The following is an 11,015-nucleotide window of genomic DNA, read 5'->3' as shown; positions in this document are numbered from 1 at the left end:
TGGTGTAAAATGATAACTGGCATTGTGGGTGCATATGCTGCCTGGCACTGTGTGGGCATTTCTCAACTGGCACTCTGGTGTAAAATGATAACTGGCATTGTGGGTGCATATGCTGCCTGGCACTGTGTGGGCATTTCTCAACTGGCACTGTGGGTGAAAATGATAACTGGCATTGTGGGTGCATATGCTGCCTGGCACTGTGTGGGCATTTCTCAACTGGCACTCTGGTGTAAAATGCTAACTGGCATTGTGGGTACATATGCTGCCTGGCACTGTGTGGGCATTTCTCAACTGGCACTCTGGTGTAAAATGATAACTGGCATTGTGGGTGCATATGCTGCCTGGCACTGTGTGGGCATTTCTCAACTGGCACTCTGGTGTAAAATGATAACTGGCATTGTGGGTGCATATGCTGCCTGGCACTGTGTGGGCATTCCTCAACTGGCACTGTGGGTGAAAATGATAACTGGCATTGTGTGTGCATATGCTGCCTGGCACTGTGTGGGCATTTCACAACAGGCACTGTGGGTGAAAATGATAACTGGATTGTGGGTACATATGCTGCCTGGCACTGTGTGGGCATTTCTCAACTGGCACTCTGGTGTAAAATGATAACTGGCATTGTGGGTGCATATGCTGCCTGGCACTGTGTGGGCATTTCTCAACTGGCACTCTGGTGTAAAATGATAACTGGCATTGTGGGTGCATATGCTGCCTGGCACTGTGTGGGCATTTCTCAACTGGCACTGTGGGTGAAAATGATAACTGGCATTGTGGGTACATATGCTACCTGGCACTGTGTGGGCATTTCTCAACTGGCACTCTGGTGTAAAATGATAACTGGCGTTGTGGGTGCATATGCTGCCTGGCACTGTGTGGGCATTTCTCAACTTGCACTGTGGGTGAAAATAACTGGCATTGTGGATGCATATGCTGCCTGGCACTATGTGGGCATTTCTCAACTGGCACTGTGGGTGAAAATGATAACTGGCATTGTGGGTGCATATGCTGCCTGGCACTGTGTGGGCATTTCTCAACTGGCACTGTGGGTGAAAATGATAACTGGCATTGTGGGTACATATGCTGCCTGGCACTGTGTGGGCATTTCTCAACTGGCACTATGGTGTAAAATGATAACTGGCATTGTGGGTGCATATGCTGCCTGGCACTGTGTGGGCATTTCACAACTGGCAGTCTGGTGTAAAATGATAACTGGCATTGTGGGTGCATATGCTGCCTGGCACTGTGTGGGCATTTCTCAACTGGCACTGTGGGTGAAAATGATAACTGGCATTGTGGGTACTTATGCTACCTGGCACTGTGTGGGCATTTCTCAACTGGCACTCTGGTGTAAAATGATAACTGGCATTGTGGGTGCATATGCTGCCTGGCACTGTGTGGGCATTTCTCAACTTGCACTGTGGGTGAAAATAACTGGCATTGTGGATGCATATGCTGCCTGGCACTGTGTGGGCATTTCTCAACTGGCACTGTGGGTGAAAATGATAACTGGCATTGTGGGTGCATATGCTGCCTGGCACTGTGTGAGCATTTCTCAACTGGCACTGTGGGTGAAAATGATAACTGGCATTGTGGGTGCATATGCTGCCTGGCACTGTGTGGGCATTTCTCAACCGGCACTCTGGTGTAAAATGATAACTGGCATTGTGGGTGCATATGCTGCCTGGCACTGTGTGGGCATTTCTCAACTGGCACTGTGGGTGAAAATGATAACTGGCATTGTGGGTGCATATGATGCCTGGCACTGTGTGGGCATTTCTCAACTGGCACTGTGGGTGAAAATGATAACTGGCATTGTGGGTGCATATGCTGCCTGGCACTGTGTGGGCATTTCTCAACTGGCACTGTGGGTGAAAATGATAACTAGCATTGTGGGTGCATATGCTGCCTGGCACTGTGTGGGCATTTCTCAACTGGCACTCTGGTGTAAAATGATAACTGGCATTGTGGGTGCATATGCTGCCTGGCACTGTGTGGGCATTTCTCAACTGGCACTGTGGGTGAAAATGATAACTGGCATTGTGGGTGCATATGCTGCCTGGCACTGTGTGGGCATTTCTCAACTGGCACTGTGGGTGAAAATGATAACTGGCATTGTGGGTACATATGCTGCCTGGCACTGTGTGGGCATTTCTCAACTGGCACTCTGGTGTAAAATGATAACTGGCATTGTGGGTGCATATGCTGCCTGGCACTGTGTGGGCATTTCTCAACTGGCACTGTGGGTGAAAATGATAACTGGCATTGTGGGTACATATGCTGCCTGGCACTGTGTGGGCATTTCTCAACTGGCACTCTGGTGTAAAATGATAACTGGCATTGTGGGTGCATATGCTGCCTGGCACTGTGTGGGCATTTCACAACTGGCAGTCTGGTGTAAAATGATAACTGGCATTGTGGGTGCATATGCTGCCTGGCACTGTGTGGGCATTTCTCAACTGGCACTGTGGGTGAAAATGATAACTGGCATTGTGGGTGCATATGCTGCCTGGTACTGTGTGGGCATTTCTCAACTCGCACTCTGGTGTAAAATGATAACTGGCATTGTGGGTGCATATGCTGCCTGGCACTGTGTGGGCATTTCACAACTGGCAGTCTGATGTAAAATGATAACTGGCATTGTGGGTGCATATGCTGCCTGGCACTGTGTGGGCATTTCTCAACTGGCACTGTGGGTGAAAATGATAACTGGCATTGTGGGTACATATGCTGCCTGGCACTGTGTGGGCATTTCTCAACTGGCACTCTGGTGTAAAATGATAACTGACATTGTGGGTGCATATGCTGCCTGGCACTGTGTGGGCATTTCTCAACTGGCACTGTGGGTGAAAATGATAACTGGCATTGTGGGTGCATATGCTGCTTGGCACTGTGTGGGCATTTCTCAACTGGCACTGTGCGTGCAAATGTTAACCTGCATATGTGTATTTAGCAAACTGCAAATATGTATCAGCCAACCACAAACATTAGGTGTATCTCGTCCAACCATTATGTGTATCTGACCCACATGTACATTGTCCATGCACTATTTGGCATGTGTAAAGACAATTATTTGTGAATTAACAACAAAAGGCCCACCCAAATAAAACTAATTTATAAAAAATGTGAATTTCAACACTGTATGTGACAAAATATCAAATGCTCCACTTGGCTGTGTAACACAGTCCAGCTCTGAGTCAACACAGGTATCCGTTCAGTTTATCGACCTACACTACCGTCAACACACTACCACTGGCTGTGACAGGGGGACAGACAGCGAGAAGCACAATTTAAAAATGTAATTGCTAAATAAATGGTATGTGACACAGTTTAATGGGGTTGAGTGGCATGGCACTCTGACACGGTTTACTTAGTTGAAGGCGAACACTCCAAAGTAGCAAGTAATGTATTTTTTATAATTATTACTCATGTTGAAACAACTGTAAACAAAATTTTCTGAGTTCAACACCAGTCTTTGGCATGTTATGTGCATATATGCTTTATCTCATTGTCCTAAAAATGTAAAAATAGTTAATTTTAAATTAGTTTTTATAGCACTAGACATTCAAATGTTTTTAATATGTAATTTTTATGTTTATAATAAACAATTAAGTCAAGCAAATATTGTATAATATAATATAGCTAAGGATATATATATATATACACACACACACACACACACACACACACACACACACACACACACACCTATATATATATATTTATATTTAAAATTAGATTTTATTCTTTTTAAATATTCACATTGTTTTTATTTTATTAATGTTTCAGTGTGCATACAATGTTTTAATTTAAAATTAATAGAAATTTACCTAATATAATTAATACTGTAACTGTTCACAGTTTTTTTTCAGGAATGTCCAAAGAGCGCCGACGTTCCACTGCCAGTAAAGAACAACAGGCAATGGCTTCCTCACAACCATTTGGAGGTTCTGAAACCCAGGGTCAAAATACACAGGAAGAAGAAGACCCAATGAGGGACCTAGCGTACGAGCTCCTAACTTCAGCGATGAAGAAAGTCTTGCACTCATCAATTCAGTAATTATGCACAGTTCTCTTCTGTTTGGGCCACAGGTAACAAATGTACAGCTCAAGAATTCAACTTGGGAACAGATTGTCAAAGCTGTGAAGGATGCTGGAGATAATGATAGGAGCATCGAAAGCTGCAAGAAAAGACTTAGAGATAGCAGACGGGTGACTCAAGTGAAGATTAATTCCAAAAATAAAAAATTGAAGGAGTGGGAAAAGAAAACAAAGGACTACTTCCTGTTGGTTGAGGAAGAAAGTCCATCCATGAGGGAGAAGGTGCAGAAAGGTGATACTCCACACAAGAGAAAAACACCCCATAAGAAAGGACAATCCACCTTGAGTGAAGTTTTACCCCCAAAAAAGAGACAAATACTTTTCTCTCCTGTCAAGGGCGATGAAACACAAAGTTCACCAGCTGAAGGGCCTGTGGGAGACATCAATATTGCCATGCCTGCGGGATACTCCGATATTCCTAAGAATGTAGGAGAGTCCGCTATTCACAGGCCTGTTGAAGAGTCTGATATTTACATGCAAACAGTAGAGTCCGAGATTGCAATGCCTGCTGGAGAGTCCTACATTGCAACGCGTGATGTAGAGTCCGATACTGGCAGTCCTGCTGGAGAGTCCGACATTGCAATGCGTGCTGGGGAGCCCGAGATTGGAATGCCTGCTGGAGAGTCCTACATTGCAACGCGTGATGGAGAGTCCGAGCTTGCCAGGCCTGCTGGAGAGTCCCACATTGCAGCACGTGCTGTAGAGTACGAGATTGCCATGCCTGCTGGAGAGTCCAATGTTGCAATGCCTCCTGTAGAATCAGACATTGCAACGCGTAATGTAGAGTCCGACATTGCCATGCCTGCTGGAGAGTCCCACATTGCAACGCATGATGTAGAGTCCGATACTGGCAGTCCTGCTGGAGAGTCCGACATTGCAATGCGTGCTGGGGAGCCCGAGATTGGAATGCCTGCTGGAGAGTCCTACATTGCAACGCGTGATGGAGAGTACGAGCTTGCCAGGCCTGCTGGAGAGTCAGACATTGCAACGCGTGCTGGAGAGTCCGAGATTGCCAGGCCTACTGGAGAGTCCAACATTGCAATGCCTGCTGGAGAATCAGACATTGCAATGCGTGATGTAGAGTTTGACATTGCCATGCCTGCTGGAGAGTCCCACATTGCCAGGCCTACTGGAGAGTCCAACATTGCAACGCCTGCTGGAGAATCAGACATTGCAACGCGTGATGGAGAGTCCGAGCTTGCCAGGCCTGCTGGAGAGTCCCACATTGCCATGCCTGCTGGAGAGTCCCACATTGCCAGGCCTGCTGGAGAGTCCGACATTGCAACCCGTGATGGAGAGTCCGAGCTTGCCAGGCCTGCTGGAGATTTGCATATTGCCGACCATTTCATAACACTGAGCATAGAAGATAGAGATATTGTCACACAAGCACATGTAGACCGTGCCCATCATGAAACACATGGAGGAAATATTCAATCCATTGAACCTGGTATTCCACAAACCACTGCATCTGAACAAACGTTACCAGATAGGGAATATATACAACATTCATTTTCAATAATTAGCCATGAAATTCAAACAGTGTCACTGAGGATGGATGAACATTATTTAAGACTGTCACAGAGAATGGACCAGATTCAAGAGACACAGAGTGTACATGCCCAGTTTATGATCACAATTGGGAGAAGTATTGACTATCCGAAAGACAGGCTCAGTGGAATACCCTGTTGGAAAAGATCAAGAGACAGACAAAATAACCTTGTGTGGGAGCACTCATTAATTAAATATAAAAAATAATTTTTTGAAGAAAATATATGTGATTTAGGAAAGGACCCCTTTGAGTCCTACCTCTGGGGGATGGGATAAAGCTTAACTTTTAATGGTTAATTTTAAAAAATTCACTGGAGTGAACAAAAATGAATGACGATATAAAATCTAGATTGCCATTGTACCAAATATGGTTCTAGATATGGCAGGTGAAAATGTTGTTGTAATTGTTGTATGATTGTTTGGAAAAAACAATATGTGCAGGTCACAGAAAAACTGGAATGTATGGTAAGCTTGAAGGAACGTATTATTGGATTTCCTGAGGGAAAAAGGCCCACAGCACCTAGTATTCCTTGGAGGTCTCCCATCCACGTACTGACCAGGCCATACCTGCTTAGCTTCCAAGATAGGACGTGATCGGGCGTATTCAGGATAGTATGGCCGTGGGCCAATTGTATCAGGAATCACGGGTAACTTGTGTGCTGGTTTGAAAATGGCCTATGTGCTCTACTGAAAGACTATGTGAATGTGAATAAATAATTGATTTGTCTCAAAAAATAAAAGTAGCAGAAAAATGTAGCAAAAAAAAATGTAGCAAAAAAAATGTGGCAAAAAAGTGAGCAAAAATAGGGTTCTTAGTCCCTGTATAGAGACACTGACGATTTGTAATGCAGTCAATCCTGAGAAATAGATGTAAAGCAGACACTTGGATTGTTAGACCCAATAGGAGGGTCTAATGTGCTGTTTGAATATAATTTAAATATGTCTGCTGTAGATGACCAATTGACTTAATTAAGTAGCAAAAGATTATTTAAATGAAAATAGCAAAAAGTGGAGGTTCTTAGTCCCTATATAGAGACACTGACAATTTGCAATACAGTTCCTAATTAATAAGGCTGACGGTGCAATTATCAATTAGTAATAAATTGGTTCAATCCTGAAAATAATTACAAAGCAGGCACTGAAACCATCGGACAAAAATAGTCCTCCAACGTCGAATCAGAGTCGATTGGGATGTAACCAGCTTAGAACATTATCTCAAACAAAAGATCACTCAAAGGGGTTTACGCCCCAAGCTCTTTCCTTCTTTTGAACTTTCCACGGACAATTTGGAAAGAGAATGGGAGACATGCCTCCTGAAATGCTCTCAGGAATTAATGAATGTGTTGATTAAACACAACCATCTAGTCCTAGAAGAGTGCACCAAAGAAGTGGATAGATTAGGACTCAAATTAGAACAGTGGGAGAAAAACTCCACCTTCCAGACCAGCTTTGGAAAAATCAAGAAAGACTTGGAATCCTATGAAGACGATATTATAGATCGGAAGAAAAACTAATTTTCAAGAGATAAAAGGGATTTCACCTCAGGACATATCTTTAAATGGACTAATCCAACACGCAGGAGAGAACAGTTAAGACAGGAATATACTCCATCCTCCTCCGAAATTGAACCATCTGATACTGAAGATAGCAATTCATCTAACGTCGACCTGAGAGCACCCTACCAACAAAGGAGAGACTTTAGTCTCCATTCATCTTCCTCCACCACCTCTTTTTTAGAGGACAACAGGGGCCAAGCCCGAGGACGCCCCGCAAAACAAAAACAAGGCGGGGCAGGAGGACGAAACACAAGAGAAAGATGGGGATCTCCCCAATCCCGTCGATATCCATCCAGGAGGAGGAAATAAAAGAATCCACCACTTCAAGTTTAAAAATAATCAACTTATCTACTCATAACTTAACTAAAGATCAAACTGAGGTCTTGGAGAAGGGTCTCTCTTTTTCGCCCACTACTAACTTCAATCGTTTCAAATGGGAAACTCACCTTAGACTTTTTGGCCGCAAACTTCTTTTGAAAAAACATTTCAGTAAGAGCGACATGGGACAATCTCTATTCATCAATGAATCTTCTGATTTAGCCCTTCAAGAACAGGAAGCGCTGTTGAATCTGGAAGAGTTATCCGAAGAACCTACTCCCTCAACAACAAGGCCAATATGTAAAAAACGGTCCACCTTTTATCCCCAGGATAATATATGTCCTGAGGTAAAAGTCTTAATTTAGTTTCTCGTGACTTTGATACACTGTATCGACAACAGCATACACAGAGAATTGCAGGTAATTTATCAACAAAACAACAACATGCTCTTAGGGAGATTCAAAAATGGGATGATGTCCAAATTAAAATGTCAGACAAAGGTGGTAACATAGTGATATGGCCAACAACACTATATCTCAAAGAAGCCGACAGACAATTAAAAGATGCCTCCTGTTATAAGATCACATTATTTAATCCAACATCCAATTTTCTAACCCTATACAACAAAATCATCAATAGACACCTACAACTTGGAACAATCACAAAAGCTGAATGGGAGTATCTCAACACACCATACCCTAGGACTCCAACTTTATACTTACTGCCAAAGATACACAAAAATCTGGAAAACCCGCCTGGTCGACCCATAATTTCAGGCAATGGGGGTCTATTGGAAAAAGCTAGTTGCTTCCTAGATGTCCACCTAAGACATCATGTGTTGAGTCTTCCGTCTTACATCAAAGACACGACTGATGCCCTTAAAAAAATCCAGGGCATACATTTGGAGGAATCCTACCTATTGGTAGGGCTTGACGTTGAATCATTGTATACTTCCATCAAACATGACCTGGGCATAAATGCTGTTAAGTATTTTCTATCTATGGAAGGGCTAGTCGATTTCCATGAATTTTTATTGGAACTACTTCATTTCGTATTGAATCATAATTACTTTCTATTCAACAACAAATTTCATATTCAAATCAAAGGGACCTCCATGGGGGCAGCATGTGCCCCCACCTACGCAAATCTTTTTTTGGGATGGTGGGAACGTGAAATAGTCTTCCACGACAATCAAGAAGAATACACTAACCACATTGTCATCTGGATACGTTTCATTGATGACATCTTTCTGATCTGGGATGGCACACAGCACAAATTGGAACAATACATTTCATCTTTGAACAACAACAATATAAATCTCAAATTCACTCATACCAGCAGTAAAACTAGCATTCCCTTTTTAGATCTCAGAATATATCGGGATTCAGAGAACAACATAGCAACTGAGATCTTTAGAAAGGAAACTTCTACCAACAGTCTCTTACATTCATCCAGTGGACATTTTCCTCCAACCATCAGGAACATCCCCAAAGGAGAATTTCTTCGATTGAAACGCAATTGTTCGGATGAGTCTACTTTTAAATCAAAGAGTCTTGAATTAACTGAGAGACTAAGGGAAAGGGGGTACAGCAATCGCCTAATCAAAAAAGCCAGATCTGAAGTTGAAAGAATATCACGTGACTCCCTGGTATTTCAAGAAAGAAAGCCCAAGGATGACAAATCTACACTGAGATTCATCGGAGATTTTTGCAGTAACTGGAAAGAAGCCAGAAGAATATTACAATCTCACTGGCATATCTTGAAAATGGACGAAGATCTTGCTAAATATATCGGAGACAATGTCAGCATGAGTTTGCGAAGAGCACCCAATCTAAAAGATAAACTGGTCAGAAGTCACTTCTCATATCCATTAAAGCCCAAGACAACTCTAAAAGGCAGTTACCCGTGTGGTGATTGTCGAGCATGCCCACATGTCAAGAATCACACGAACATAACAGATAAATTCAACCAACTGATCAATATTGATGACTTCTTCAACTGTAAAACAGTAAATGTTATTTACTGTATCACATGCCCTTGTAAACTCAAATATGTGGGTATGACATCACGCATGCTCAAAGTAAGAACTTTAGAGCATATAGGTAATGTACGCAATGCTAAGTCGGACACTGCCAGATTCAGGAAACTCACCACTGTTGCAAGGCATTTTCTTCACCATCACAACAGCATAACTGATGATCTTAGTGTTTTTTGTTTGGAACACGTCAAATTGGGACTAAGAGGAGGGGATATCAATGAAGCACTACAAAAGAAAGAATCAGAATGGATCTTCCGTTTGGATACCCTCATGCCAAAGGGCCTCAACGAATACATCAACTATAGTGTCTTTCTTTAATTCCAGAAGCAAGGGCCTCATCCACCTTGTAGCCACCTACAAATATTCCTTCCCAGATTTCACTATCTTCTTCATCTTCTTCTTCTTTCCTTCTCTTTGTCAATTTTCACTTGCTCACACATCTCACTTCTTCTCTTCCCTTTCCCTCTTCCTCCTTTCTTCTCTCTCCCCCCGTCTCCCCTTTCCCCCTCCTTCTTCTCTTTTCCCTTCTTCCCCGTCCCTTTCCTCACCTTTTGCCTTTTTCTTTCCTTTTTCTCTCTTCTTTTCTCCTTCTCCCCCTTCTTTCTTCCCTTCTTTTTCCCATTCCAAGGTTTCTTTTGCACCATTTATTCATCACTTATTTTCTGATCCGACCACCACAACTTCTCATTCACGCATTTATCCATCCACACACATAATTTCAGGTCACCCACTTTTTTCACAATATTATTTGATTTCAATTTTTCACCACTCTCTCACATACATACCATTCAATGTGTCCCCACTCTTCACTCACTAAACTCACACTTGTGTCCTATCCATCCACTTTCACCATTCTCTTCTCTTTTTTCACCATCTTTTCTCCTTTCTTCTTTTGTCCTATTCTATCCAATCATCCCTCAATAACCCCACACCTTTCCTTTCCCTCTTTTTCTCTTCCTTTCTCTTTCTTTTTTTCTTCACTTTCTTTCACAGTCAGCCATATTTTTTCACACAGGCACCCAATCACTCATCTTTCTCCCCCCCCCTTTTTTCTTTTCCCCACTCCCCCTTCTTTCCCCCCCCCCCTTTTCGTCTTCTTTTTCTTTTCTTCTCTTCTTCCCTTTTCTTTCCTTTTCAAAACCCCGTTTTTCCCCCTCCCCCCCCCCCCTTCGACACCTCCTCACGTCTTCATCATCTTTTTTTGCACTTCATCCCTGGTCACACATCACCCAACAGTTTCTGTCTAGTCTCACTCTTAACCTAAATTCACCACTCTTCCACATTCATTTATCTACAATCAATAAATTATATCTATATTTCAAATACCATTAAACTTTCATCTGGAAGGCATATTTTTACTATGCTATCACTTTGCAGATATATAACAATTGCCAAAGGGATTGTATATCTCTGATACAACTGAGTAGCTACAAAAAAAATGTCTTTCCCCCCCT

General features: G+C 42.7%; 1 pseudogene; it reads right to left on the bottom strand.

Annotated features, from left to right (window-relative positions):
* Window positions 1–6,157: 6,157 nt before the first annotated feature.
* LOC134937111 (5S ribosomal RNA) lies at window positions 6,158–6,275 on the bottom strand (annotated as a pseudogene).
* Between the last annotated feature and the right edge of the window lie 4,740 nt (window positions 6,276–11,015).

This window comes from Pseudophryne corroboree, chromosome 6 (genome assembly GCF_028390025.1).
Source record: "Pseudophryne corroboree isolate aPseCor3 chromosome 6, aPseCor3.hap2, whole genome shotgun sequence".
In the NCBI taxonomy this organism is placed as follows: domain Eukaryota; kingdom Metazoa; phylum Chordata; class Amphibia; order Anura; family Myobatrachidae; genus Pseudophryne; species Pseudophryne corroboree.
The sequence above is the reverse complement of the archived record's forward strand: the minus strand, read 5'-3'. Positions and strand labels throughout refer to the sequence as shown.